Here is a 25,038-nt window from a genome sequence, read left to right on the forward strand (position 1 = left end):
TCTAATAAATGAACACAAAGAGTGAGAAAGTCAAGACTAGACTCTTCACATCCGGCTGGAGGATTTTTCCCCACTTACTGTGGGGATAAAGCTCTGGTGATAAAGCTTAGCTACATTAATTAGCTTGCTTTAAAATTAACTTATTGAATATGTTTGCAAGATACAATTTTATTTTAATCTGTAAAACATAAAAATAGGAATGTTTACACAGAAAACAACCCTGTTGAAATCGTATGCTCTCCAGTCCAGGGAGAGAAGACAGAAGACTTTTTTCAGCTTTGCTTTCCCCTGTCCTTTTGGTGTTTCTGGCTTGGAAACCTTAACTTCCGTTCTTGCAGCGTGTGGCATCGTCTGCTGAAGTGCTTAGGTGGACGTGACACTGGAGACAGGGATCTTTTTCGGTTTCTCTGATTGTCATGTAATGGTCAGCAGCCAATATCTAAGATGGAAGTTAATATTTTCCTTTAAATTACAAAGCCGATTGTTAATCTTCTTTGCATCTTCAGCTCATCTGGACAAACCAGGATCTGGTCCTTACATGCTTACATACACCTCCTCCCTCACACAGGATTTGCAATGTAATTTCAAGAGTACCATTTCCCGATGAATCATTCCTCTCTGTTCCTTATACCACACTTTTGGTTTTATTAGTTTTTGGGAGCACAATTATTTTACATCCTTTCAGTCATCGGCCTCTTCTGAGGGCCCCAAATGTTGGACCAATTTTAAACCAAGAGGTTTTGTACCGTTTGGGCCGCCCAGTGAGCCGTTCCCCAACGTGGTGCCACGGGCTCCCTGTGCAGACATCATGGATGGTTCTCTACAGCCAGATGCACGGATGGCTGCTTTCTGTCTGCCTCCATGCCTGCATGGCCCAAGCGCGGTTCAGAGAGAACCCCTTTTTAAATGGGGGTTCATGACCCATCACAGCAAGTTGCACCAGAGCTTTGTCAGCCTTGGGTGAAATCTTGACCTCTCTGGATGGGAAGCTTAGCTGGGAGAAGAATTTCTCTCTGAAAATCCTAACAGCTCTGCAATGCTGGAAAAAATCCTTATGGGGGAGTGATCCCTTCTGGTGCTTTTCAAAGCCTGCTCTTCAGAGTAGCAGATAGATTTATGTTGGAGGTGGGTTGCTAAGCACAGTAACTACTATACTGGAGCTAGGCACAACAAACGAGCTCCCCAGGTTTGACTCTCTGCTTGAGTACAGCTACATGGGTGTAGATGGCTGCACAGCTCAATAATTGTGATAGAACATAAATCCTAAGTAGGAAATTATTTAAGGTAGCTATGGCACCTGAGGGTTTGCACTATGAAGATGCTCAACTAGGAGCTGGTCTCTCCCAGAAGTAATGAAGAGGCTGATGAGTTATCAAGAAAGGAAACCATTCTTGATGTCTACTGGCACAGGTCAGAACACAGGGTATGTCTTTGGTGATAAAGTAGATAATGGGTCATGAAACAGCCTCACTCAAAGGCGATGCCTCACCTAGTGTGGCCTCACGTTATAGATTTACTGCGCTTATGCAATGTGAGTGCTCAAAAACTTGTGCCAGCATGGAATCCTTGAATTTGCATGGTTCCAAGATTTTGTGCTCTATCCAGGAGGTTGTTTCAACATAGCTTCATGGAGGATGGAGCAAATGTCTTCTACTTCACCCATTCCCTCTCCAACACTGGTGAAAGAGCAGCAGAGGATCTGATGTGCTGCATCTTTCCGCACTTCCAGCTGAAAGTTTCATTTGGGAAAAGAACAAGCTAAACAGAACAAGTAGAAGGTAAACCTGAAAGATCTGAGTGGATGTTGCTGTTTGCAACTTAGTGAGCTGGTCTTTGAGAAATACTCTGTTCACTAGCTGGATGCCAATTGCCAAGCGATGCTATCAGTTGATTAAAACACAGCCTGCCAGCTTCCTGCTTGATAAAACTAAGCACAATCTGATTGGGAATTCTCAAATCCATTACAGAATGACTAGTCCATCACTTAAATCAGCATACACCATTTCACCATGAATCACCAACGTACTTTGCTAATATATTTGCAGCAGCTAAACCATGACAAAACCCTTGACAGCTCGTCAAAACGCTCCCCGAGTGCCGGATTCTGCGGGGTGGGAAATGGCAGGAGCTTCGGACTGTGAGGGTTTCCTGTTGTTCCCTACTCAGCTGGGTGAAGGTCATTTCCTCTCCTCTCTCACGCAGAAGCTGAACCCTCAGGACCCTGAAGATATGTCAGTGAGCTCCTAGAAGCAACAGCCATCCCCTACAAGGAGCCTTCTCCTGCACGGCCACACTGACAAGGCGAGATCGCTCCCCAAAGAGAGGTGCTGCTCACTACACTTGCCTCTTTGGAGGCAAGTACAGTGATCCTGGGCTGCAGAGGAAAAAAGTGCCATGAACTATTACAAATCAGTCTTACACTTTATTTCTTCTGCATGCTGTGACACAAAAAACCTCCCCAGGGCTGCAGAGTCAGGCTTACGTTCCTGCAGCGGAAGGGAGAGGCATGCTGCCAACGCATTAAGGATAATCCACTAGCGGGTTGGGGTGTTTGAAAAAAAGCCCTCTGCTGCTGGCTCTTTGGAGAGTTTTTTATCTGCTGAGTTGGAGGCGGGTGCCCAGCTCCAGATACACATCGGTGTTTGCACGTCAGCTGCAATGTATTCTTGATCATCCCAGTGTGATAGATGGAAGTGTTACTCGACGAATTGCTGTGGGACACTTGCTAGCTAAATAACAACACTGATATACCAGGAGAACCCGGCAGAAACAGTCTTCATGCCTTAACAGAAATAAGATCTCATGGAGGGGAACAAACTGATGCAAAAATCTTCTAAAGAAAGCGAGCCAATGTAATAAAATTTGGAGGCCATTTATTACCTAGCACCCAAGCAGCAGACTATAATGAAATGGAGAGGTCAGAAAGATAAGAAGTCCTAACCATAGGAATTCTCAGATAATGCTTTGATAACCAGCGCTATCCTCCGACTCCACCATTCCCCATCTGTGTCCTTTCACCCTTTCTCTCCTCCATGCCCCTCCTTTGGTTCCCCCTCCCCTTCTTTTTTTTTTTTTTTTGCAATTAAACATTGCAAGATCTACTTGAGAAACGTACAGATAACACAACACTTCTATGTAAAATGTCAGTACAAGTTCTTATCTGCTGTAAAGTCAGTCTAACTCCGTCTCTGGTCTCAATACATTTTATTTACAGGAAAATGCATAAGCAGGAGACAAATATCTATTGTTTGCACAGTTTCAAAAACATAAGCCATAACATAAGGGGTAGTTCGTGTTCCCCCTTAAACTACTGAGCGTCTGAGAAGTCTCTCCAGAATTGAGACTGACTTGGAATAGGTGTAATAAAGCAGAGATTCACAGGCACAGTTTCTTCATTTAAACTAACAAAAAGTGAGAGGACAAAGAGGCTCCCAAAATTCTGCCCTTGTGGTTCAAATTTGAATATGTGTTTCTAAAGCTGGCCAAGCAACTGAAATTAAGCCTTATGTAATTAAGTTCCAGTAATTTGAACATAAAGTAGTCCTGGGAAAGTTAGCAGGCTGAAAAAGTTATAGAAAAGCAGACATATTGGATTTTTTGTGCCATTCCTATCACATCAGAAGTCCACAAAGAAGAAATTTAGGGTAAGTCAGGAGTTTTCAGTCTCTGGTGTGCAGACCCCAGAGGTCCGTGGACTAAACCAAACAGGCAGCTGGCTGGGTGCTGTGTTCCCACCTGAAGATCTCTTCAAGCTTTCTGTGCAGGACCGTGATACTGCCCCAAAGTCTCCATCCTCAAGAACGCCGCCTTCATCTTGTCAAATGCATGTGGCATTGCTCTTTGTTCCTTACACCCACCAGCAGTCCTGGCTTACCTCCTGCTGCTGAAGAAACTTTTGGCCTCCTCATGGTGCAGATTTATAAGCAGTGTGATCTCCTCTGCATCCAGGCGTCACCACTCCAGGTCTTCTGGGAGACTAAGGTTGGAAATTGGAAAAGCGATCACAAAAAGTGATAAAAATAGAACAAAAAAGGACAGCAGCGAGGAGGAACAGCTACAGAAGATGGGGCAGTTAATAAACAGAAAGGATAATGAGCCAGGAGAAGTCTTGATGGAAGAAAGAGGAGCAGCAGTCACAAGAGCTGCCAGTCACTAGCAAAAAGGGTGTCACATAAAGCATTTGACCCTCCCTATAGCACAGGCTGGCGTGGGAGCTCTGGGCAGTTTGACAGCCTTCCTCTTGCAAAGCAAGGCTACATACACCCTGAAGGACTTTGTGGCGGTGTGGCTGACCCCCTGGGTCAGAGTTGAATGTCCCACCAAGCCCTGGCTTGCTTTTGGAGGGAAGTTCTCACTGGGTTTCCTCTGGAAGGAATCTCTGTGCACCAAAGCTGGAGATAACCAGGGATTACTGCGAAACCACCCCAGGCTCCAAACCAAGATACTAGGGTAGACAGAGTGAAACATAACTCAAGAGAAACAAGGCTACTCTCAGTCACCTTAAATTCACTAAATACGCCTGGGGAAAGATTGTAGGGGATTACACAAAAACATTAAAAAATGTTGAAAACCACCAGAAGTTTTTTCTAACGCTGCTATTTTACTAGGTCATATTGTACCTTCAACATTTCCACAAACTTCAGCTAACATCAGTCAGATCTCTACTTAACGAACAGTGAAACCCACAGTTTGCCCAATGATGACTAAATTACTCGGGAGGAACTACAATTGATAAGACAATGATTTATGAACCTATTGTTTTCTAGGTTCTCGTAAATAATCCTAATTGGTGTTAATCATCCACCCTCCGCTTTGCGTTATCACCAGGCAAAGTACACTTCCTAAAGTAGGTATTTGGGGGCATAATCCTTCTGAAAGGCAAGACAGCTATTGACTTCAACAGGACCTGGATTAAGGCGCTCAGACAAGAGGAAAGCGACTCTGGAATACGAGCAAAACACATCACATTGTCTTTCCATGTCTGCATCCAAAAGTTTCTTTTCAATATGCTCACAGTAAATTCAGTGAGTTACAGTAATCCCTTCCACGTGGTCTTCTTGCAGTGACCCTTCAGTCTTTCTACCAGCTCAGAAGTGCACCACACAGGATCTCAATTTGCTGATGCTACTGCTGCCAGTTTGCAGCTTCTGCCCGCGTCCCCTTGCAACGGGCTGGCAGTGTCGTAGCTGAGAAAGGCTGCTTTGGAACAGCAGACACCCGCACCAGGACTTGGCGTCTTTTATTGTTATCCCTGAAAAAGTACTTTGATCTTTTGGTGCTTCACCATTTGTCATGCAACACCCTTGCCAGGAGGGAATCATGGAACTCAAGACCTCCTTGGCTTGCTCGTTTTAGGTGTAAGGTTTGGTAGGTTCAGTTTTAGCATACAGATGAGCTTGCTTGACCTTAACAGGTCTGCACTTTAAATAACGTTTAAATAGCATTCTAGAGGGTACCGTCACACACTGCTTGCTTGCGGAAGCTACAAGGAAACCAGACAGCTTTTCAATTCATGTATCAAAGAGAAGGAGATTTACACATAAAAGGGTGAATTATTTTGATTTGTAGTTTTCAAGCCACTACGCATTCTCCAACATAAATGCTCCCTTGTCTCTTGTTTCTGATAGTTCATATCGGGTTCAGTAGCCTAGATTTTCAGAAGTGGTAATTTTGGAGGCCAATATTTCTCAGTGCCAACTCAAGGTGTCTTAAAGGGACCAGATACTGCTAAGATACTGTGTATCTTTGGAAAATTGGGCCATTTTAGCATCTCTCAGACTAGACACGCTAAAGTGACAGCATGTAAAATCATCAGGGGAGGGTTTGCCAGAGGAATAAAACTCGTTCCCCCACCACATCATCCCTTCCACTGTGCTGTTCGTGCCAGTCCTCACAGTATCATCCCTCCACCACCATTAAAGGTCCCTGCAGAGTCAACATTACCAGTCCTTTTTTGACATTCTCAACCACCAAACATCCTACATAACCTATAAAAAGAGCTCATTTCCTTAGCGATTTCATCTTTTAAATAGCTATCAGAGAAGAGTCTCCTAAGGCCTGAGTCTGGATAGCTAAAATCTAGCTATATGGTATTTGAGGGAGAGGAGGGGAGAAACCCTATCCCATTATCTGCATTATCCCGTTACCCTTGGATGTCTTCCATGTACTTGGAAGAGCAATGCCCCTTCTTGAGGCTTCACATTGCAGCCACTGCCTTTTTGGCAGAAGAAGGGTGGATGTGGCTCCCTTCAAAGTCAATCAATGTCACAACTTTAATCAATCTAGAAGGTCACCACCGTACTTCCATCAGAAAGAGTTTGGTACAATTCTCGCTGAGTCCTAAATGTTTATGGTGGACTCGGGTTGCAGTGGGTGTTGGAAAAAGTCTTTTCTGGTCCTGACCTCAGCACGTCTTCTATTCCTAGGTTCTTTGTAAGAGTTCAGGATCAAATAAGAATTACACCCAGGGCTCTGAGACACAATGAGGCAGAAATATGTATAATGAAACCCCAAATTACACAAAACTGACTTAGTTTTGCGTTTCATTACAGCTTTGAACACATGCAGCTTTGCTGAAAGGTTCAGAAAGCTCAGAGAGCTTTTGTGTGAAGGCAGATCACATTTTGAGCAAGCTTACAATGATTTTGAGTTTCACATCACAATCATCTACAAAATTTCATTGTTCAGCTGGGGTGTCTGTTAGTGGTCACAAACCAGAAATTTATTGCATTTCAAGGAACCGTGACTAGAAGGGAGGATCAGAGCAAGGCATGTGTGAAAACCATTCAAACTTGAAGTCAGGACCCCTTGAAGAAACAAACCTATCAATACAAAATGCTGAATCCGTTAAGCCAGAAAATTCTTCCCCCAAGTCGGAGTCATTTCATTACCACCCTGGCACAACTGGATCGGGACCCAAAGCCCAGTAAAGTCAAGGGTAGAATTTCCATTGATTTCTGAGGAGTCTGGATAGGATCCTAGATCACATTGTCACACCTCAGCAAAACCCAGCCGTGTTGCAGTGTACCCACCCGCTCTCCAAAGCCTCGGCTCCAGCCGTTCAAATTCATTGCAGGTGCAATCTAGGTTATTCCAGCATTTGCTTGGTGCAACGCTAACTAAATACTGTTTTATCAAAATCAGCAATGCTGAATACCGCTCCTCGTTAGTAAATTAGGCCAACTAATGAACACTTTTTCTTAAGAGGATTTGTCTGCAAGTGTCAAAAATCCTTATTCTATCAGACTGGTGCCCTCCTGCACCAGCTGTGGACTAGGGCTGGCTAAAGACATACAGAAAAAGTGAATGAGGACCTCACAATATTTTTTAATGAGGTACTTACTTAGGCTTCTTTTACAACTGAGAACAATTCAACATAACCTGCTTAGGTAAGGGATCAGCAGCCTCTGTGTGCGCAGGAAAGAAGGGAAGAAGGAAAGAAAGAAGGCAGGCAAGAAGGGACGAAGGAAGAAAGGAGGGGAGGAAGACCCTGTGTTTCATTTGCTAATACCTCATGCTGACAAGTCGCAAAAAGCACAAAAACCGTCATTAAGCTCTTGCTTCATCTTGACAAAATCATCCACCTACAAATTAAAATCATCTCCAGACATTGCTGGAATTACTTTCTTAGGCAGTTCTGTCATGTAAATTGTTCCATACGCTAAGAAATTATTTTAAACATAAGCCATGAAGATTTTTTTTCTCTGCAAATCAAAACAGAAGGCTATATCTGAGAGGAATTTCTGGGAAGAACAAATAATCCTCTGGAGCTGGTACTAGAGTAGGTGCCCTAAACAAACCTACAGAAGGAGCATAATGAGGCGATGATTTATTGCGTGCTATGCAACTTTCACTGCTGTGCAGCGGGTTATAAGAACCAGCAAAAGGGGGAGGCAGTAATCATACAGCCTCCTCCTCCTCTTGAGTTTCTGGATATTACCTGCTCCAGATGTGGCTGCGTGACACCGAAATTGGGCTGCAGCCACCCTGAGCTGCAGGGCTGGCAAATTATCTTTGCACTATAACATTTCATCTCATACTTAAAGCTGCACCACCTCTCCCTACCTAAAAAAAAAATTAAAAAAAATAATTAAAATCTGTATTTGGATACTCTCAAGCTTCGCGCAAATACAAAATGTCATTTGTGTTGGACATGTTATTACTCTATTTGCACAAATAGGATTTTCAAGAATGTTTCTGTCAGTAGGTGGAATCCTGGATCTTCCAAAGGCCATGGTAAAACTCACCTTGGTTTCAAAAGGGGTAGCGTTTCACCTATTGCATTTTAAATGCATTAGGGACTACATACAGATTCTACACACATAAAAATATTTGTAAGAAATTTTTTGTCCTAAATAATTACAATCAATCTAATGAGGAGCAAAAACATGCAGTGTAACCAGTATTGCACCAATCAATACAGATCAACACGAGTCTTGTCCTAACTGGGTTGTATTTGCAATTAGGTGTGGTTTTTTTGCAATTTAAAATTCATTTGTGTTCTTGTAATGACTGGTGGGTTGCTTGCAGTTCTGCCCATATTCCTTCCAATTTCTACAATTTAAGAATACAAAAAATTCTCCGCAACTAATAATTAGTCTTCAAATGTGTTTGGTGAGTTATTTATAATAAACAAACATGAAAAAAATTACCTGCAGACTGCTTGTGTTCAACCTCCCCCTCCCCCCCACCCCAAAAGGCTAAATCAGTGAAATAAATTAATTGCTATGAATTATTCAGCTCTACCTGTGGCAATGAAAAATAGCAAGAGCATTACGTTTCTTCTTTGTGTACTAAGCCTCTAATTTATAGAGAATGCATATTAATAAAACACAGGCTATTCATCAATATTCAAGTCACTGGCTGCCTGGCTATTTAATCTAAAATTACCAGCCAGCTCAAAACTCTTACTAGTTAATCATGCAATCTAAGCCATTCTGATATTGATGGTTAACATTAATTGCCCAACTGCCATTTATAAAATCCTCTCCTACATCTTTCCTTCGCCTAGCAGAGAACCCTTTAGCACATTTAGCTTCACGGACAAGCTGGAGAAGGCCAACTCATCTGGGCTGTTCTTCAACCCAAAATGTTTGTTTCCTGTGAAAAGGATGTTGTCTCCCACTGGGGTTTTGCATTTTGAACGTTATCAGTAAAAAATGTGTTTCATTTTAAGATCTTTGATAAGTTTCCCTACTTCTGCAGATGTTCTGCAGGTGGTGAGAAGAACAAGCTGGTTTTCGTTCCGTTGTACAGAAGATGTTGTTCTTTACAATGGAAGCAAAGGTGTTCAGATCAGGAAGGCCAAAACAGCAGCCAGTTACCAACCAACTCCATGAAAAGCCACCGACAGCAGATCTCCTCCCCAAAACCTAACTCCATGCTCCCGAGGGGATGGCTGGCACAGAGCAGTAATACCTTCAGGTGTTGCCAGCACATGCTACATGACTTGCTCTGCACACATTGAGGTACAACAGGAGAATTTGGCAAACGTTTTCATTCACTACAACTTGGCCAAGATTTAGGCTCAAACTCCCAAAGTTCACCACACGAGTAAGAGGTGCTGATGAAGAAGATGTCAGGGACAGCTTCCTAAATGCCATAAAAGCACCATAATGCCAAACCTGAGCCAGTCTTGATATTTATCACCTATAATTTTTCTTCATTCTTCTACCTTTCACCTTTTATTAACTTAATCACATGAAAACAAACAAAAAACCAAACAAATGGAAACCCTTCAGTTGTTCCAACCAAAAAGTTAAGATGCTGGAAGTTGACTGTAAATCAGCAAATCCGCGAAAACTCACTGGAGCAGAAACTTGAAACTACAAGCACATATGGAGAGAGTCACGTAAATGCTACTGAATAATCAGTAAAATAATTCTTTAAAACAACATTCTCAACCACTTTCAAATTATTATTCCCTTGTTTCATTTAAGATGAGACTTAAGAACCAAATAAAAGTTTTGCAGAAAATGTTTTTTGAATTAAAAAAGTCCCTTTCTCTGTATACAGACATTCTGTGGAACGGAGAGAGAAATTTCCTGAGTTGTACCATTTTGTCCCTCGGGAATTCAGGAACAACCAGCAAATCAGTAAGTGTTTTTTCCCATTATTTGAGAGCCGCTAGTTGGTGGTGACTGGGCAGATAAGGCACGTGGTACTGCTTCTGCTGCCCGCTCGCCCCGGCGCAAAAGCACCCTCCTGGCCTTGGGACTTATGTAAGGGATCCCATCCATCACAGCCGTGTCAATAAGAACTTGAACCTGAACGTTTGCAGAAGGCAAACACTAAGGGTGCAATAGCAGAGTCTACCCCAATTCATTTCAAAATTCCGGTAAATATTTGTGAACAACGTTTTGTAGCATTTGTGCGGGCCCCATTGGCGATTAAACTTGGCTTCAAAATAGACTGAGGCTCTTGGTGAGTTCTGGGCTGCCGAGAGGCAACAACGTGCTGACAGCAAGGAGAAAACGATGACTGCAGAGTGAAACACGCCTTGGAACAAGCAAAGACTGAATAAACTCTCAGCATACCTCAGTAATTCTTTGTGGCATAAAAAGTGGCTTGGGCCTTGTCTGAACGGGGATTTTACCTAAGTTAAAAAACCATGTTTAAATTAAATTTAAAGGCCATTCTTCTTAAAAGTACTTCCACCACGCTTTGGCTGGACAGTGTGTTTTTCTAACCAACGTTTACATAGTTTGACCCATTTTCACTTCTTTGCTTTAACTGAAACTATTAATTAAGGTATTTAAAATGAAATTGAGTATATGCCTCCTTTGGACTGGATCTCAGGCTTCATTTAATTGTTGGTTCTTGTGCTGAGTTTGGCTGTGAGGGTGTGTGAATCTGTCTCCATTTGGAAATGAACCCAAAATTACAAATAAATTTCATACGGGCTACAAGATTGAGTAAAATGCCGAAGACATGCCCTGCTTTAATTGTTTTAATTGCTTGGAATATATCCCTGTGATATTAAAAATTACATCTGCATTAAACACGGTGACATGAGCCCAGTGTAACTCACTGCCGAAAACGGTGTGCATCGTTAAAGGGCTGAGCTGGCGTTAGAGGCATAAAACAAAGTCTGATTTTGTGAGCATGAAAACATTCACACATTGCATTTCTTGTGATTTATATACCATAATCATGCTGGATTTTCAAGTGGAAAGGGTGCCTAGAAATAACTGGAAAAGGGTCATCTCTATTTTTCTATTTGCAACTAATATAATGCAAGGCTGTCTATCGCAGAGGGGCCCAACGTGAATACCGAAGTCTGATTTAGATTTTCCTGTTGAACGGCTTTTCTGTATAGAAATCTCATGAAGACACACTGATCCTTTAAATTTCAGTCTTGATGCTGAAATTATGCTGTGTGTCAAAATTACATCAAACAACTGCACTTATTTCCACTAGAAAAAAATGATTATTTCACTCTCATTTACATTACATTTTTTCCCCACTATAATGCTGACTTGGAAATTCCCTTAGGTCTGGACACCTACATGTAGACTTTTCCAGTAGAAAGAAAGCTTTCATTATATTTAATTTTTTTTCTTTCCTTGATTTGAATGTTATAATTGGATTGGAGAGATATTTATTGTGAACTTCATGTTTTGCCAGGCTCCACAAGCAGCATCTTTTAATTTCTCTCTTTTCAGTGAACCTTTTGACTTGATAAAAGTGGCTCTAAGGTATTTTTACAAAAGAGGCCAACAGAGCCAGTTCATTTTAAACCTCTCTCTTTAAAGTATCTCATTTCCTTATTATTTCTTAATAGAGGCACTATCCTGCAATGTCATAAAGAATGCTGCAGTTGACTTCAGCGGGATCAGGATCACTCCCTACTGTAATTAGTTCTATATTTCAAAATATTAGAGGTCATTTTCTTCCTTTTTTCCCCATCTGAGAAAAGAAAACATTTGGGGGAAAAAAAAAAAAGAAAAGACTTTCAAGGGTGACTGTCAGTAGAATACTAAAAATAAGTTGCACGCATTCCAGTTGCTACAATTTATGCCTCTAATGAAATTTTCCTCTTCTCATTTACTGCAAATTTTTAATGTGAACTTTTACAGCCATTGATTCAGTATCTTTAATCTTCAGCCAATATTAGATAGAAATGGAACTAACTAGGGAAAATCCATCTGGTTATAAAGCACACTGTCTATAAAGTTGTTCAGTTCATCCAAAACTACTTTTTTTTTCCCCCGGTGGGTTGGATAGGATAAAATTACAATATTTTGAAATACTGTTAGTACTACTCAGAGATTAATACACCTGTAATTAATAATAAGTTTAAAATATTATGATGCCTCTGGAGAAATCAAGGGATCCAGTGTCAATCACCCTGACCACCAGGGATGGGCTAGATCCCACAGCGCCAGGTTCTGATGCTCTTAATTACGTTGAGTAGCAAAGCCTACTGTCCGAGACCAGTAGGTGAAACTCAGCCCCAGCCCAAACCCGGGAGGGAGCACACAATTTCCAGCTACTCATTTAGACAGGATCTGTCAGAGTTTGCATGAGCAAAGGTCTGGGAGCCAGTCTCACAGGGAGAAAATAGCCGAGCGCCCACGCCCCAGGTCGTGGCCTCTCCATGCTTCCTGCTGCCGAGGGCTCGCCGCAGGCTCTGCCGGCACCGCGGTCTCTGCTTTGCGAAGAGGGTTTGCTGGTTCCCTGGGAGCTGTCGGGCTCCGTCCCCTGCCCCGAGCTCCTTTCCCTGGACCTTCGAACCACTCCGGAGCAAACACCCTTAGTCCACACGGTCTGTTTATAAAAACCCTCTTCCAAAAACATGTTTCGGCCAGCATGGGTCAGCTTCACAACACCAATTACGGCAGCCAAGCTGCGTGGCAGGAAGGTGCAGCACCCGAAAGAAATGGTCCAGGGCCAGTAACAACTTGACCCTGAGCAGCTATAGGCACAGCAGCATGTCTGACCATGCCGTCAAGGCAGGGGAAAAAACAGACGCTTCTCCCTCATGATCATCATGTCAATGCTAAAAATACAAAGCGCTTCAACCCTGCAAAGAGCTTGACCGTGCCCGGTGGACAGTGCCTTTAAAATCCGTCGGTCTATAATGCAGAATGAAATCCCGCACCCGCTGGAGTGAATGGAAAAACTCTCCTGCCCTGCAGGGTGCCAGGAGTTCCTTCCCAGGGCAGGAAAGTTAAGGACATGTGCAAGACATTGGCAGGACAAGGGACCTATTTCTGGACACTGCCTATGCTAGGTATTTCTACTGATCCTGTTAACCGTACCAGAACACGTGGGAACCCTTCGATGCATTTACTAATCATGAACCGAAAAAGGAAGATTGCCCAAATTCCCCAGATGAGGAACGGGAGCAAGGGTGGGTCTGCCTGCCGGGAGCTGCTCCCGCATGCGGGGTCTGGCTGGGACCACGTAGCCGCACAGCCTGCAGCAGCACGGGGTGCCGACTCCCTGGGCAAGCAGCAGGACAAGGGACACCAGCCCTGCCTGGACTAGTCTGGGGGCGGCTACATGAACCACTGCAGCGGAAACACCCAGCGAAAATGCCCAGGAGACACTTCTGGTCTCCCCACCAGCTTCCCATCCCTCCAGCAGCTCCTCCTTGGTGCTCACCAATAACACACAACAGCACAGCTCCTGCACTACCAGCAAAAACCGCTCCACCTCCCTCCCATCTGAGCCACCTCCTCTACCTTTTCCACATCTGCGCGCTTACCCTTCCCACACCCTCCGCGCGTGCAGTAAGAGCCGAGCCCCCACCAAACACCCGCCGGGGTTTCTGCGGCCACCACGCACGACGGGCACTCGCGGTCCTCGCGGGAAAGCAGCGTGCATCCCCGCGGCGTGCTGCTGCTGAAACCCGAGTTGTGTGCTTCCCACTCGCTTACTTCTCATCGCACGTCATTTCATGGCCAGGATACAGAAGAAGGGCCTGCCAGGAAAAGATTGGTTAGTTCATGCGCTTCTAAGGCTTTATCCAGCAGCCCTGTGCCAGCCTCCCCGACAAAAAGCCCACCGCTGCTTCCTGCAACGGATTAAAATGTTCCCTCTGCACCGGCCAGCACGGACGGGCGCAGGAGAGGCGAGCAGCCCGCACGGCCACAGGCACGACTCGGCACTCGAAGTACGCCAGCCACGCGCAGCCGCCCTCACCGCGCTGCTGGGCGCAGCGGCGATTCAGGGGCTACGTGCAGGTGCCTGTCTGCCCCTCCGTCTCAGCTCTATCCGGCACAGGGAAGGAGTGCGATCTCATGACAGCGTGAGAAAAAGTCTCTATTTATTCTGTCTGGAAGCGCGTTGCGTGCAGCGAAAGCCTCTCACCCCGCGCGCGCGCTCGGAGCAGACGTCGTTTGGAGTGCCGACAGATGAGCCCCGGTGGGTGCCCCCGCCGCGGGTGGCTGCCCCCGACCGCAGCCAGCAGAAGGGGCACGCCTTGGCACCCACCGCTCCAGCGCCAAGCCCGGCATCCTCGCGCCGCCCGCGGAACGCCGGTGCCGAGTTTGGGCGGGCCGGAGGTGTGGGCACACGCTCCCTTCTGCTGACTCGGCCGAGCTCTGGGGCCCCTCGGGGCCGGCGGCGGCGGGGGCACTTCTGTCAGCGCTCTGCGGAAACAAGTTAATTGACATATGCTAACACGCTGTTAAACATAACACGGTCCTGTTTAAAAATACGCTAGCTAGTCGGATCAAGTGCATTTTTAAACACGCATGCTTTTTTTTCCAAAAAGGAAGAGGTTTTGGCTAACGCGTGCTAGTAAAAACATTTTTGAACACGGTAGAGACGTAGGAGATGTGAAAGTTACAGCAAGTGTCCTTTGGCCAAGTAAAGTCTACAGGGAAAGTTGACTTAAAAAACAGGTTTTCCCCGATAATGTTAATTTGTTTGCATTGTCCGGTTCACAGGATTTCAACATGAACACACAGCAAAATATTTATGTGCAGCATAATACCCATGTAATCCATCCACAACGTTTATAAATTCGGCCCTAAGGCACTACCGCAATAAACACCATCATCATGTAATACGATAATAACAATTCCCCAAAAGCGTTGCAACTCTTCCCGTCAATGCAGGTATCTCTTTAATGACATGTGAAAACTGAGAGGAGAATTAAAACCAAGATGTAGTTATATGTCTTTAGTGACGGTTGTAATACACGTCCAGGGAGACGACTACTCCCTCCAGCTGAAAGGAAGCCGGTTTCGGACTCTGTCCCATCGCTGCTTGTCTTTCCGCAAAGTCCTACTGCTGGCAAACACATAAACCTTTTCTCTTTGCGTGCTCTGCTGCTGCTGGCTGGTTCTCCAGCTCTGCTCGGCTGAAGGATTCACCTGCAAAAGCTTTTTACTTCTAGTGTGAAGCCGGGATCCTCAACGATACAATCATCTCCAGCAAGGCTGATCGCACCATCACAGGCCAGTGAGTGTGATTTTGGCTGGCGGACGGAACGGCAAGTGCAAGAGAACGCTAAAAAACAAAAGACTTCGCTTCCATGCAAATGTAACGCGGGACAGCAAATGGAAAATGGCATAGCAAAATCTAGGTCAGTGAAAAGCTTATTGGTATGAAGAGATAATAAGCAGAATTGCCTCTAAATATAACAAATACTTACTCAGGTTTTTACCGAAAGCATTGAGGGTTCTTTAAACAATATTGCCAGGACCCAATTTGTAAACCTGCATGCCCAAACACCACGGTGCAGAATGAAGACGAGATTCACAAATGAAACCATACATCGGACGCCGGGCAAGGAATGTAAACGAATATACGCTGCGATCGCCCTTTGTCCGCGCCTGAGCCAGTGCAACCGCGGAGCTGCGCGAGGGAGCTTAAATCGGGCTTTAGGGACGAAGCGCAGAACTGAGACCCATCGCTGTGCCGAAATTACAGGGGCCATGGAGAGTTTGCACCGATACTGCCAAGAGCCGACATTTCTGTCGGAACAAGCGAGGCTTCTTAAGGCTTACGTTGTATTTGTGTGCAGCGCTTACAGCACAGGGGAAATTAAAAGATGACGACGATGACTACGGAGGAACCCGAGGGGCACTTCCGAGCGAGCCTGTCGCTACTGAGCCGCTCGGGCCAGGGATCCCCAGCTCCGGGTGCGGCGGCAACCTCTGAGCTGGGGGTGCCGGCCCCGGGGCTTGACCCCGCGCTGATGGGCACCTCGTCGCAGCGGCGCCTGGGCTGAGACGTGCTGCAATCCGGCGCCGTGCCCCCGCACACCCGCACGACATGGAAGGCAAAGGAAAGCTGAGGTTGGAGCTTAGAGCAGGTTGAACACGTTCTCTCTGCAGTAACCGCTACCAGGAAGAGAAAGGAGAAAAAAGAAAGGAAAAAGCCCAGGTTGAACGTTTATTCCAGGCTCCTGCCCTTGCCGCACGGTGCGTAAGAGGAGGTCAGCGGGCTGCCCTGACCACCCCTGCCCAGGGGCAAGTGCTCCTGGTGAGAAGGTCTGGTGAAAGGCTGTAAGGTCCTCTGGCCGTGCTCTTCCCCAGGGGAAATGACAATATCAGATTTTAAAAAAAAGAGCAAGAGAGAGAAAAGCCTGCTAGCTCATGAACTTCCTTGATCTGAAGCTCCACAAATTCTTTCCATGGTTCTGGTACAGCACCTTATGTGCAGGGTGGAAGGGGAAGCTATTGAGTGTTGAATTACAGAGGGGAAAAACATCTCAAATTCCTTTCTATTTATACTCACAACTTTTCCAAATCATTATACACAAATCCCCTAGCCTCAGCTGAACTGCTCACAGGTTACAGGGCCAAGAAAGAGGTGGAGCCTTCATAGCTTGCGCTAAGCCTTTCAGAAACTTGGAGAAAGTTCCCAAAAAAATGAAAATAATGAAAGTTACCATGCCAGGCAGAGAAGTTTTAACCTTCACAGTGCCCCACAAGCACAGAATGAATATACAAGACAGTAGGAGGTTGCTTTCATAAGAGGGAGAATAGGTTGCTTGTTTGTGAGAAGTTTTCTGGGACTATCTTCATTGTTAAGCTGAGGCTGACACCGGGTACAGAGAGACAGAAATTTGAGAAAAGCATTGAGTGTTTGGGGGTATTTGAGAAAAAAATCTATTCTGGTAGTCCAGACACTAGGCTGGGACTTGTTAAGTTGTGAACTTGTTAAATTCCTACTCCACCAACGGCTTCCTGCATGACAAGAAACCAAAGCCTATTTCTGCTGGTACAAATTCTTCTTGACTTTAAGAGGCACCACGGTCTTCGTGTTTCAGTTCCTCACCCACAAAACAGTTCAATGACTGCTTCCCCTCCTGCCACATGAGCTCCTCTGAACACCCTTGCGATGCGTCCGTATGCCACCGGGCACACAGGGGCTTTCAGCTTAGGGGACAGGTCCAGGTCTCGGGTCCCGAGAGATGCATCCTTGCATGGTGCTTCTGCACCTCCTCATATAAGCCTGCACTTGGGATGGCTTAAAACCTCAGGTAACTCTTTCTTTTTTAAATTCCTTTTACCTCCAACCAGTAAGGCAGACTTTTTTTAGATTTTAGTTTCCTTGTCATTATTTACGGTGTTTCCTTGTTTTGCCTATGTTTTTAGCCAAAACAGTGGATTAAATTAGGAATACCCATTTTTCCTTCCATTTCCGGTCTATTTTCGCTTCATGGCTTTCAAGTTTATAGCAACGTGCTCTTATTTTTGGATTTCCAACACTGAACAGGGCAATACAGACATTGCAGTACGGAATATGTTAATTGGACCTTATAATAAATGTAAAAGTGATGAGAACACTCTAGTCACATGACATTTGGAGGCTCCCATCTCTACCCTAATTAAAAACCTCAGTTCTATATGATTTAGCACGAGGCTCACCAATACAACTCACAAGTATGACGTGCAAGAACAAAGCAGCCCACGGGCTCTTCCAGAGAGACTTGTGACACCTTACATGAGCAAATTTAAGATCTTAAATTACAGTATTAATTTTATAAGGAGGAGCCAGGAAACACCACCAGCAGAAACAGGGATGTGCACTCCAGGACTGTATCTGGGCTCCAAGGAGGACTCTGAAAGCCTCAAGAGGATTGGATGGAAACACTCCGTGGGGTGATCCAGAAGGGTGGTTTCTGTCCTCATTTCTCTTGGGGGAATAGCTGGAGGGTGACACACACATTCTACAGCCCAAAGTCCTCCCAGACTGCCCACTACCCTTCTGTCTGGGGACAAGAGGAGGACTGGTGGCCAGGGAGCTGGCGGCTCTCCCACCACCTCCATGCGGGAGAGACGGATCCGGGCTCACGGCTTTACTGCCATGTACAAGCCGGCGGGGTTCGATGGGATGCGCGGCCACTGTGCTCCATTATGTTTATCCATGCACGAGGGCTTTTTAAATATGGACTGCTGAGTTGCCCAAAAAGCACCTTAGCCAATATGTTCTCGGATTTCCAACCGATAGCCCTTAAAAATAGAGTGGTGGCTGTTTCGCCCCCGTTAAACAAATAACCATAACAGTCCTAGAGGTCTGGAGCCTTTTGTGCTGAGCTCCAACCTGCAGCAGTATTTCCCTGCTAGAAAAAAGCAGGCTGGAGTTGGTGACATAACACCAAATATACAGATGGGACCACACTATAATTAGCAAGGGAATGTCATTCCTGCCATCTTTGCTTCGTTTGTAACTGTGCCTGTAAGCTCTGGGGAATGGTGTGCACTTCACACAGTCTGCACAAGAGCGAGGATTGCCAACTGTCCCAGTTCTCGTGGGATACCCTTGGTCCTCCGCCCCGAGGCCCGCGGAGATGCCAGAAGTGCCACAGGAGAGCGATGCTCCTCGCCGGGCCACCGCCGGCACCCCTGGTCCTGGGCGGCGGGGAGGGTTTTCTCTGCATGGTAGCAACAGCTCCGCTCCCTCCAAAATACCGCGTGCTCCCACCCAGAGGGGTGCTGCCCATCGCTTCTCGACAGGCTCCTTCACACGCACCCAAAACCATCCTTTTGCCTATCACCAAGCCAAACGTGCTGCCTGGACCTAACAACAGAGGCAGAGAACTGTTCCCTCCACACTCAGCTTGCTCCCGGGGGGAGAGGATTTATTCAGCGCAAATACAGGGATTTTCACCGGAGCTGTGCTTTTCAGCATGTAACCACTACTTTTAAATCTCTCTATTGGTTCCAGGAAAACACCAAATCAATGCTTAAGGTTTTACTGCTTACTTTAAACACGCTCAATAATATAAGTCCAGTTGTCTTTTAAACACTTTGTCATCCTCTGCAGGCACTTAGATGAAAAACTTACTGTCAGCCCTGCTCTGCCTGTGGAGTCAAGTGAACTTGTTCAGTTTTTCACCAGGCTGCACAAACTGGCGAAACCAGCCGCGGGAACAAACCAACCGATAATGTAACACGCTCCTCGTCTCACCGTGCAAAGTTCCAATCAGCTTACTCAAGGGGGCCAATGCATCCTACTGAGTCCCAAGGGACCTTGTCTCTGAAGATCTCCAAGCATGTTAGGAACGTTGCACAGATTTTTAACCCCGGGGATTTTAAACAGAACAGACCCCCTGTGATCACCTCACCAGTTCCTCCTGACAAATAACTAACTTCCCTGTGTATTTCTTGCACAAACTCTAAATTTTGAGATGAAGTAGAGCATATTTTTCCGGTAAGCACTTCAGCCTTGACGAAAAGCTTCCAATGATGGCGAATGCACCACATTCCTAGATAATATTCCCCACTTCTTCATTCTCTTTGCCATAGCAAAATCCCTCTCCACAAGCTCTCCCGCAGTGCCATCATATTAACTGTACAGGTGGGTAAGCCGAGGCCTGGAGGAGTCAGGACTTCCCTGAGGTCATACAGTGATGAGGTGCGTGTTCCCCACTGTTCTTTTCGGCTCACTTAAGCCCAGGCTGCGGCTGAAAGGGCCGTCGGTTGTGCTGCCTGCCCCTGCCTGCAGCTCCCCCCCACCCCTGCCTGCGCAGCCCTTGCAGGCGGTCCCACGCCGGGGGGAGGCCCCCCCGCCGCTGCCGCCGCCCCCCGTGGCCGAAAGCACCGGATGCGCTGCGTGGCACGGGCGAGCTCGGAGCCCCCGAGTCCTGGCCGGGCTGTGATGGAGGAACAAGGCAGCTCCTGCTGGGAGCGAGAGCCAGCGTCCGGGAGCCTGGAGACCTGGGCTCTGCTTGCAGCTCCACCACTGAGTTTTTGCGAATCTGTAGGGAAATCACTTATTTCCCCAGAATTTTTCTGCAAAATTTGACAGTGCCTTGAGATTCCCCAAGGAAAGGCACTGTTCAAGTACAAAGCTTAATTATGATTGTTATAATATAGTTATGCCACTAATTCCCACTAAGAACTGCAAATCGCTCCCATTCCACTCCTCCATCCCCCGTGCTTGTCAGTGCTAGTGGACAATTAATTCCCCCAACAGCATATATTAAACACACGTGAAATCTTTTCTATTCACAGTACATCTATGAGCAGACTGCAGTTTCCGTCAAACATTATTTGTGATTTGAATGCACCGAGCGATGTATTTCCATGCAATTTTTTTTTAACAGCTCGACAGAATCTCTTCAGAATTCAAGTTGCAACTGGCCAAATAAATCTTGTGACATCCTTCCTATACCTGTGATCAACCAAATTCTTCTACCATGTACAAATTTAGAATCCATTTTCTATAAAGCTTGCATAGTTGTCTTTAGAATTCATATTGAATGAGCTGCCTTTTTTTTTTTTTCAGTTAAATTTAGTCATCCACAGGAAGCAATCTCAGGAGGAGAGTAGAAGGTTGAGGTGAGTTCATTGAAAACCTCAAATGAATTAAAATACATTGAAAATACCTTGCATTTTCGCCCTGTAATAAACACCAGGGCTGCCACAAGAAATGCATCAGCCTCTCTCAGCCAAGCTGAGCAGCAACAACTGCAACTTTCCATAAGCCTAGGGATTAACAAAACCCGTGCCATAAGACTTAAAGGAGAAATTCAGCTCTACAGCCACTGCTTCGGGAGCATTTGAAGGGCCATTCGATATCCCACCTACAAAAATCATCTCCTCTGTTGTCAGCTCTGCGACCAGAACAAGGAGCTCTGAGATCTATTCGTGTAACATTAGGCCTGAAAAAAAATTACTCGTTGTGATGAAATTAAAGACATCCAAATTTTTAGCCATTCTCTGCTGATAAAGGCTCTTTTATTACCATTTACAAAGGGGAAACACAGCCAATTATAAGCTACTTCTGGCACATGCCAGGCCTCAAGCAGAAGATAAGCCAACACAGCAGAGCTTGCAGCTGGAAGCCCAGAAACCTGAAAACGAGCTGACTCATGGAAATCTCCTCATAAAATATCGGATGGTTATTTTTCTCTGCTTCCTTTCTGTGTGTCTTAGGAATGATATATGAATTGCCTTATTTACTTTGTCCCGTAAAACTGAACATTTTTTTATGAACGTGCTGCCAGCTCTGAGAGGGGTAGGCGTGGGAGCGGGTGGAGAGAGGGGAGCAGGGAGGAGAGCTGCTCTTTTTGGGGCACAGCAGGGAAAGGTGCCCTGCGACACGGCAGGTCTGAAAGCACGGCAGCGAACTTCCAGCCGAGCTTTGTCCCGCTCACGGAAAGCGAGCCCGGTCCTCATTCTGCTCCTATTTCACCAAAATGAGGAGGCTGCTTGCACTGATGTTACGCTGGGGAGAATTAGTGCAAAATGAGGTTCCCAGGATTTATGCTCCTCCCAGAAAACAGGCTGTGAGAAGCAGAAGTGATTTCCTGCGGTTATGCCCTGTGCTACCCATCCCAAATCCCAGCCCCGGCAGCAAACCCGATTCCCACCTCCTCCGACCAGCTCTTCCGCAGCGGGGCGCGACCGGCCGCGGGCTGCCGTTGGCGTGGGCAGGGGCTGAATTCACCTGGTCCCCGGCACAGACGCTAACGTAGAGATCTTTCTCACGCTCTGATTTTCCTGAGGACTCTGCAACACCCAAGATGTCCTTCCTCTCTCAAACTCACTTGCAAGGTGCTCACATGTTGTTAGGAGGGGCCTGGGCCTGGGTGGTGGGGTGCTATATACCGCATTTCCGTAGGAAATGAAGTTAAAAACCCCTGCCCTCCCCGCTGTTGCACTGCACTACTGAATTAAGGATTGCAAGTGCTCGTTATGAATACAATTAAAAGCAACAGCCTCATCTAACAATCTATTTTTATCTGCTCCTCACCTAGACGAGCAGCAGAAGGAATTAAAATCTGAAGGGAAGAGCCACGGCTGGGGTCAATCAGTGGAGTTTTGCTCCACCTGCTTGAAGCACATTGAAAAAGATTTCAGCAAGACAACCTCCCTTAAAAACTACTGTCCAAAGAAGACATGCTTTGGATGCTTTTTTCCTGGGAAACACACGTCTAGCGACTAAGAGGGCACAGAGTGGGAGTTTATTTCCATTTTACAAGGGAAGAAGGCATGAGCTTTGCAGTGTTTCTTGCACCAGCTGCTGGCCTCCGCAGCAGCAGGGTAGGTAATTACAAAGGACATCGTGTAACAGATAAATGCAGGACAGTAAGTAGTCGTTACTTGACATATAGTATATCATCTATTATTAGAGGCTAATAATTCTCTAACCTATTCGTGTTAGTCTTTTGTCCGTGTAGCTAGCCATTTGGCATGCCCTAAATTTCTCAACATAAAATTTACTTGATGTCACAACTCATACTGAATCCCGAATTTCTGTGCATTTCACTGCAGCATATCATGTAGCTAGGTAAAAGCTCAACACTAAATCCTTTGCAAAAGGAAGAACGAGCCAACAAAACTCCATGTTTTCATTTTCCTGCCAGAAAAAAAATGGTATGTTGAATATTTTTCTTAGTTGTAATTTTAACATTTGTTTCTACCTTTAGAATGCTGCAATTCTAGAAATGCTTAGCTGTACCTCATACAGCACTCAATAATGCCCTTTTTGCCTGATGTTTTTACTCTTGTTGAAATAACCTATATTTTAAAGATATTTATACATACATTTTAATTCATTTTAAAAAACGCATTCTGAAGGGAAGCAAAGGAAGTGCTATTGTGTGTAATCACAGCAAGCAAAATCCGCAAGTCATGTAAATCATCGTTTCACAATCTGCTCCACAGTTCCCTAATTTGGAAAGTGTATCACAGCAAACAGAGCTGAATTTATAAAGGATTCTTTACACGCTTAAAACATTCATGTAACTTAGAGTGTCAATCTCCATCAGCTGTCCTAAATCACTCCAAGAAATAAAAGTAGAATTTGTTTGTTAGGAACTTTATTTCTTTTCTTCTAACTACCGATACGTATTTTATTTTATTTCCAAAGTCTAAAAACTTAACTTGTGCTATAAGAGAAGCCAAGCCACTCGAAGCACCCAATTACAGCATCCCCAGAAGGTTTAGAAGTCCGATCGGCGCTGATAAAAAGAGCCAGGTGGGACGGAGCAGTAACAGCGCCGTGGCCCGCAGCATCTCCGCTGAGGAGCGCCTGCCCACGGACTCTGCTGGTGAGGGTGTGCAGCTGGAAGCTGCAGTGGCTGTACCAAAAATGAAACCAGCTCTCCGCTGCTGCCTTCTGCAAACTGTTTTCCAGCGCAGCACTCTTCTGGGACACAGACAACGCTTGCCGCGGGTTATCGATGCCTTCCCGTTTCGGTGAACCCGGCGTGGTGCCGGGCAAGGAGCCGCGCCGAGCGGCGGGAGGATGAAGCCTGCGGACGGCCGGGGGCTTGGGGGGAGCAAAGGGACCCTCCCAGCAGCCTCGCACGCAAACCCCTCCAAATCGCTGCGGCTTACGGCAGGGCCCGGCTCCAGATTGAACGGAGAGCGGAGTAGCGGGGCTAGGATGTGAAACAGCCAGGGAAAACCCTCCCCGAGGGATTACGAAGTGTTCGAGGTTCAAACCCTGTGATGTATTTTTTATGGGGTTTTTTTGTCTTGTTTACATATCCTTCATATAAAAGCAGGATTTTGTCCACCAAAGACTGCTAAAACCTACGTGCGTTTTCGCAGTACTGTGCTGCTCGTTTTCATCCGTCAGCAACATCGCGCGTGTGCTCATTTGAATCCCATTCCCCCCAGTTCTGACCGGAATTGCCGCTAGTGGCCCCCTCCTGTGGAGCACTCTGCGTGCTGCTCTACAGCTCTTGCCCCCCGCCCCAGCGATCGCTGCCATTCGGCTCTGGAAGATTTGCTTTCGGGCTCCCTACAAGAGTACGAGCATCTGGGGTCCTTCCTTTGGTTTAGACAGGGAATAAACACAGTTTGTTAGGACTCGGAGCAGAAACACGCCGGTTCCCACAATGGGAGGAGAGGCTCTGGCTCTTGGAAAGACGCAGGGAATGTCGAGCACACGCGAGCAAACAGCCCGGCCAGAGCACCCCGTGCTAATGCGATTACCAAAGGCTGGTATCTAAAAAGGAAAAGCTGGTGCTGATATTACCGCGATAGCGAAGGAGGAAAAAGCCTTGTCAAGTTTCTTAAAAACACTTGACTCGCTTCTGTGTAAACCTACAACCCCTCGCTTTTTCCGTGAGCTCAGCAGCCACCGCCCCACGTCGCTCCTGGTCTCTGAGGACCTTTGGCAACTTTCTCCCTGTTGCGCTTAGGAGGTGGGAAATATTTTCCTCGGGCTCAAATCTCTCTTAAACCAACTTAATTCATTTTAAAAAAAAAAAAAAAAAAAAAGAGAGACTTCACTTTCTAACAGATGCACAAGCGCACCTTGGGATGAATGTGTTACAGAGTCCAAGCCATCGCCACCTGCCTCCCAATTACATTTGCTGCATTGTCCCTTGTGGTGTGCACCTGTGACATGTTGGCACGGAGCGGGGACGACTGGAGTGTGCAGGCGTGGACCGAGCCACACGGTATTTTGCTTTGCAAAAGTCTCCCAGCAATTATTGCCGGGCTTTCTTAAAGCGTAAGGGACATTCTGCAGCAGCCGATTTTCTTCCCCTTTTGGATGCTATGAATTAGCACCGGGGAACTTGCGGTCCTGTAAAGTGGCAAAGCCATGAAACTATAATTTAAAAACCTCTTCACCTCAGGATACCAAATGTCCAGCTGGCCAGGGACCGAT

The sequence above is a fragment of the Phaethon aethereus genome (genome assembly GCF_964289735.1).
Source record: "Phaethon aethereus genome assembly, chromosome: 13".
Classification (NCBI taxonomy): domain Eukaryota; kingdom Metazoa; phylum Chordata; class Aves; order Phaethontiformes; family Phaethontidae; genus Phaethon; species Phaethon aethereus.